Raw genomic sequence first — 6822 nt, 5'->3', positions numbered from 1 at the left:
TTCAAAAGATAAGGAAAAACGTATTATTAATAGTGACTTATCAATTATTAATTTCAATATATAAAAAAAAAAACAGGTGTCACTGGGTTTGTACACGCTTCCGAAACTGCCCAAAAGATTTTAATGAAATTTAGTGAATGTATATAAATGGTTCAAGCTTGAAATATAGGATAATTTTGAACCCGATAGGTGGCGTTGTTGTCGAAATCAGATTTCTCATCAAAAATGCAAAAAACAACACATTTTAACTTCCCTTCATAGAAGGCGATCTGTTGCAGGACTACGTCTGCCCGTGCTAACTAGTAATATTGTATAATAATAATCGGTCATATAAAAATAATACGATATGACAATAATAATCTCAAATAAAATTATTTGTCTGTATACACCCATAAATAACCTAAATAATTATTAAATTACAGTATGAATCAATAGCGTAGCTATCGATTAACAAAATAACCAGTTAAATTACAGTATTACTTAATAGCGAAAGTATCGATTGACAAAATAACCAGTCAAATTACATGATATACAATGACTTGATAGCGTGGCTACAAAACAACCAGTTAACGTACGATAAAATAACCAGTTATTCTTAATGGTTTAAGAAAAGACAAAAAAATATCAAAAATAAAAACGTTACAAAAGTAAATTTATAATATTGTGGTTTATGGTTCATATTTTTTCCCTAAAATCATAAGTTTAACCCTCCGTCAGGCGCACCTATGGGCGAACCGAAATCGGGCGCACCCGGCCTGAGAGGCCACCTATATATTTTTAGCCCCCATCTTCCACTATATTAATTCTAATACAAAATACTTGTCGGGTAGTCCTTACTAGGATCTATAGAATGGAATTAAACCAAATATAACACAGAATAACCAGTTTATTAAACATTACCAACCATAAACTAAAATAATCAAACTTAACAATTTTTCGAAAACACTGTTCAAAATAATTGGTCCAACTGAGCTCCATAAAAGTAATAAAAGTTTTAAAGTAATACAAATTTAAAGTTAAGGTAAGTGGTAGTCTCTATTGACTACAGCCGTAGCCAGATACGGACGATGAGGTTCCCAAATCAGCAGCCGAAAAACAAGTTTGGCACAGCGCGTTTACGTGGATCGGTTGATGACAACCTAAACATTCGTAATTCGTCATCCTCCTAAATCCTAATTCAAACACGCATATTCCAAACTTTCGCCTTTTGGGAGGTGTTGTAGGGGATGTGGGGTTTTTTTTCTCGTGAGGAAAAACCTTTTCAAGCGAATTTTCAACTGAATCGGCCTTCCACTAAACTTGTATTCAGACTTCGCCGAGCTAGTTGTCCAATATCGCTCTCATCGCCTAAATCTTCAAACAAAGCTGGATCTTCAGAAGCATCATCATCGAGAAGAAACTTCACCATATCATCAACATCATTGCGTTGAGAGAGATCATTTTTCTAGCCATTTCGGCAGAAACATATGTACATATATAAAATGCCAGAAAAGAGAAAAACTGAAATTATAATTCAATTAGGCGCACCCTGCCTGAAAGGCCAGGGTCCAATACAGGACTTATTTCTTAAGATACTGATAAATTTCATACAGAACAAGCATAATTGAGTTTAATGAACAACTGCACATAAAAATATCCTTAAAAAACCCACCTTCAAAATTGTGACGTAATCGGGGGCAGGCGGCCTGTGAAGCCAGGGAAGGTGTAAGTGAGCTGCGTAAAGACCGACGACGGCGACGACTGACTGAAGAAGGGCACCGTGTGAGGTTCCTAAAGTTAGGCGAGTAAAATGAGGGAAGGGGCGGGGGGCCGCCTTTGAGAATTGGAAAGGGAAAAAATGTCTTTCGCTGGCCTCTGAGGCTGGCTGCGCCCGACAATGTGTCAAAGGCCTTTTTAAAGTCTATAAAAATTATGGCAACGTAATATTTTTCATTTAAATGACAATTTATATGGTCAGTGAAATTAAAAATTAATTGTATAGTACTTTTTTCGTTTTGAAATCTGTACTGTATGGGATTTATGATTCTGTTTTTTTTCTATAAAAAAATATATTTGGTTAAAGATAGCTCTTTCAATAATTTTATCAATACACTAAAGACTCGCAATTGGACGATAGTTTGTGAAATCTTTGTGATTTCCTGATTTATAAATAGGTCTGATGATGGATGTTTTAAGTTCGTCAGGCATGATGCTTTTATTAACACAAAGGTTAATTAATTTAGTAAGGACTGGAGTTATATTATCAGCTATAAGTGATAAGTGTTTATCGATATGTGGTCCCAGATATTTTTCACCATCCGTAATTTGTACGTTTTTTCCTTCTATTTGCAATGGTTTATTTATTTTTATTTATTACATTATATAAATATATATAGCAAAAATTAAAAATAATACTATTGCAATGGCTGTAAAAGTATATAAAAAAAATTCAAGTGTTATTATGAATTGAAGGTCGATATTAGTTCCTAGTTAGGCAGATTGCCCGTTCCAAATGCTGTTAAAATTGCTAAAAAAATATTCTGTAAAATTAAAGTGTTGTTATTTTTTATCCAAATTGAATATTTATTAGGTTTTTAATAAATGAACCTTTAATAGGTAACCATGTAAAATTTTAAGTGACATTATTTAATAGTTTTTCAGACTCCACCCTCCACAAGCCAATTTGCCGTTTAGTTATTATTGAACAGATGAAGTATATTTTGCATGCTTTAATTTTTAATTCTTGGGGGATTTTAATGTATGATTTTGGTCCCAGAAATGTATACGACTTTTGATACTTTGCCGTATTGCTCCCTGGGACCACGAGTTGTGTGACTTCTTGTGACGTTTATTATCAACTATTATTATAAAGGTATAATTCTTTATGTACAACCTTTAAAAGGGATACGTGTGTAAACCTCCAATCTTTTAAAAAGTACATCAAATCTTGGCTAAAAAACACTGAACTAGAAATTTTTTTCTTATAAGTTTTAGCAAAGCTATCTGTAACATTTATATCCATGTAGAGATTATTTTTTTATTATTTCACATACATAAAAAAACAGCTGATATACTTTATTGTTGTAATGCTTTGTCTGCTAATTCACTTTTTAAGATGTCTTCTTTAAAAAACTTGTATTTACCTTATTTTTTGTGTTATTTTAAAACTTTTACTTATTTCATGATTTAGTTTCTTGTATTGCATCTCTACAGTAACTCTTTTAAAATAACTTAAATTTATATCTGATATTGTATCTCCACTTAAGCCATGGAAATAAGGTAAAAATACTTATAATACCCACACTCAGGCTTCGCATTCGTGGGATTTTTTTAATTATGTACATTTATTTCAATTTTTTTATACATTTTTCAATATTTTATGTAACTATCCATGTATGGTAAGTTTTTTTTTAGATTTTCACGGCCAAAAGCATTTTTGTTGTTTGTTTTTGGGGTGTTATGCAGTTATATTTTGGAGGGAGTTGCAATGGGCAGTCCGTTGTCGCCAGTAAAAGCCAACTTCTTTATAGAGAAGTTTGAGGAAGCGGCACTTGATACAGCTTCAGCTGTCCCTAAAGTATGGTGGCGCTACGTCGACGATGTCTTCGCCATTTGGCCTCTTTGAACGGAGAAACTTAACGAATTCCTGGACCATCTTAATTCTCTCCACAGCAAAATTAAGTTCACAATGGAGCTGGAAAACCAAGATAAAATCCTGCCTTTTCTAGATGTGGAGGTGATGCGAAAACACGATGGTAGCCTAGGACATACCGTATATAGGAAACCAACTCATACGAATCGATACTTACACGCTGATTCGCACCACCACCCAGCGCAGAAGAGAGGACTTATCCATACGTTGGTGACCCGAGCGACCAGAATATGTGAAGAAACAAAACTTGGAGCAGAACTTATTTTCCCTTTACACACGAGTTTTAGACTCTTGTAAAGGTAAACATGTTAATTTTTATTGAAATATGTTCTTACTATGTAAATTTAAACATTATACTGTATTTTATAAAATAAATAAAAATATAAAAAAAAAAAAAAAAAAAAACTTATAAAACTGACCGATGCACTGGAGCGCAACGGTTACCCGGCAAGTCAGACAAAGCAAATTTTAAGAGCCAAATCTACAACAAACGAAGACAGAGTTGAACAAAACTCAAAAGGCTGTGCTTTCCTGCCTTTCGTTCACAATGTGACAGACAGAATTGCCAGGCTTTTGAGAAAAGAAAACATCAAAACTGTCTTCGGAACCACCACCAAAATCCAAGACCTACTGAGGTCTGCAAAGACTAAGTTTCCTCTGGAAGCAGATGGAGTGTACAAACTCAGCTGCTCTGGTTGTGACAAGGTTTATATAGGCCAGACAGAGCGGACGATTTCCAAAAGGATAGCAGAACATTTTCGTGCTTGTAAACTTGGCCACCCTGATAAATCGGCAATCGCCGAACACTTAATTGAAACCGGCCATTACTTTGGATTTGCTCCTGAGGTCCTGGGAAGACCCAAAACTTATAGATCACGCCTGATTATGGAGGCAATTGAAATCTATAAAAATCCATTTAATATCAATAGAGACGACGGAGCTAAGCTCAACAGCTCTTGGTATCCGGTAATTGACGGCTACACCAAAGCTAAACGTAAATAACATGTCTAAGTATACTCCAATACCATATAATAATACAATATAAAACCATTGGATTTATACCTTGATACTGGGTACATCTACTTTAACCGCTGTCAAACGGTTTTCTAATTCTAGAATTCGCCACAAGATTTCGCCACTTCCGTTGGCATTTCACACTTGGACGGGCCCCAGGCTAACGTAAATACTGTGCTTTCAGAATTCGCCACAAGATGTCACCACTTCCGTTGGCATTTCGCACTTGGACGGCCCCAAGCCACAAACAAATAAGCACAAACTCGACAACCAAAATTTACACATCTTCGGATCTACCGGCTCTGCCCTGATGATGGCAGTGTTGCCAATTCAGCTCCTTTAGAGCTAGATCTGGCTCTAAATCGACGTCGTCAGCTCCAAAAAAATTCATTTAGCTTCTTAGCTCGTTTTTCAGATTTTTCAGCTCTTATTCACGTGAAATAATATTAAAAAACATTACATTTGCAATAATATTCCAAAATAACGAGGACTTCCCAAAAAAAGAGATTCTCGGAACTCCTGCACAAGTAAACAGTTACTAAAAATAGCGCTGTTTATACGCACACTTCGGAGCGACCGAGTCCGCCGCCGCGCAAGTCTCACAGTGAACTGCGCTGTAAACCTATCGATCTTAAATTTTTTTCGATCGAAAATTATGAAGTTTTACGGAAAATAGATCAGTTGTCATTGGGGGACCCACCCTTTCCCGACGGCTGTGTGAGGAAACTGATTGTTTAACCTCCTTAGCCGCACACGTCAGGACTCTAATTTTTTTTTTGTAAAAAGAAGCTACATTTATTTTAAAACGAATCTAGACCCTCCAATGTCCCTGCATGCATGATTGTTAGTACGAAATAATGTATGCATACTTACATTAATAGTAACACAAAATAAGAACACATATGAAATGTGTTCGCCTGGTGGTTTGGCATCTAAAATTAAATAATAAATAAGGAGCACAAATTTTATAAGTGGAAGTATGATTGAAACATAAAAATATACAAGCCGCGTATCGAGGGCAGTTTACCCCACTATCACGGGGCGGTCCCGGCAAGAATGAGCGTGGCAAGCGGCCTGGCCACAACGATCCCAAGCACCCGCGTCCCTTAGCCAGTTTTCCGAGAGCACCCTCGAAGAAATGTAAATGGGGGGAGGGGGGGGGGAGATACTCCCAAAGACCCTAGGGAATGAAGTGAGCCTCAGGTCACCGGAGGCAGGACGGAAGGGGACCGGGCTCGCGCAAATATTCCCCAGGCCCGCTCATGATGCCGGGGGAGGCACCCGTGGTTCGTGGGACAGCCGCCCCGGATTAATGTCACCTTACTGGATGCAGGAACAGGGTCTATCCGCCCCCGTGGTGGGGAAATGAACAATACAGTACGATAGAGTTCAGTTCGACAACCTATTCATAAACCAATTTGTTAGTAACAAATAAAAAGGCAAATAACAAACGTAGAAAATAAGTTGTGATCAACAACAAATTGACCGTTCATAATAGAAAAAAAAAGAAGGGAAAAAAAGATTAACATAGTATTAAAGAGCTAAAACACAAAAAGAAACAGTATTATCATTATCAACGCGTTCCTAATAAATAAATAAGGCCCAAATTCAAAAGTAAAAGAAAGAATGTGCATAAAAAAAAAACAGTGTAAAGAATTGGCAAAAACGGTGTAAAAAGCCAGTATACACAATAAATGAATAAGAAATAATAAAACAAACAAATAAAATAATAAATGCATTGCGATCATGCCATTAGACAAATAAAGTAAAACCAATGAGTATATAAAAATAAAAATAAAACATAAAGCAATCGCGCATAAACAATATTAAATTTGTTATAAGAGGAGTAACCGTGGAGTGACAGGAACAATACGCTTGGCACCTGAAACAAAGATGATTTTAATCTAAATCAGCAACTCTAAGCACAGGCCATCTCTCTACCCAGGACTTTACAAACTTTTTGAAGCATTCAAAATTTTCTCTGTTCAACACGAGATCGGCATTCCATGCCGGTCTTGTAATCCCTCTCAAGCCATCCAACATTTCCTCTCGGGCATCCTTCATCAACTCGCAGTGCCACAGAATGTGCTCGGCTGTCTGGTTAGTGTCACCACATGAACAGTTCGGATGAGGAGACAAGGCGAGACTATGTAGCCGCCCCCTGAGCTCCCCATGAC

Source organism: Hesperophylax consimilis, chromosome 20 (genome assembly GCF_061612785.1).
Source record: "Hesperophylax consimilis isolate HC1 chromosome 20, BYU_Hcon_1.0, whole genome shotgun sequence".
Classification (NCBI taxonomy): Eukaryota; Metazoa; Arthropoda; class Insecta; order Trichoptera; family Limnephilidae; genus Hesperophylax; species Hesperophylax consimilis.
Note: the sequence above shows the minus strand (reverse complement) of the source record.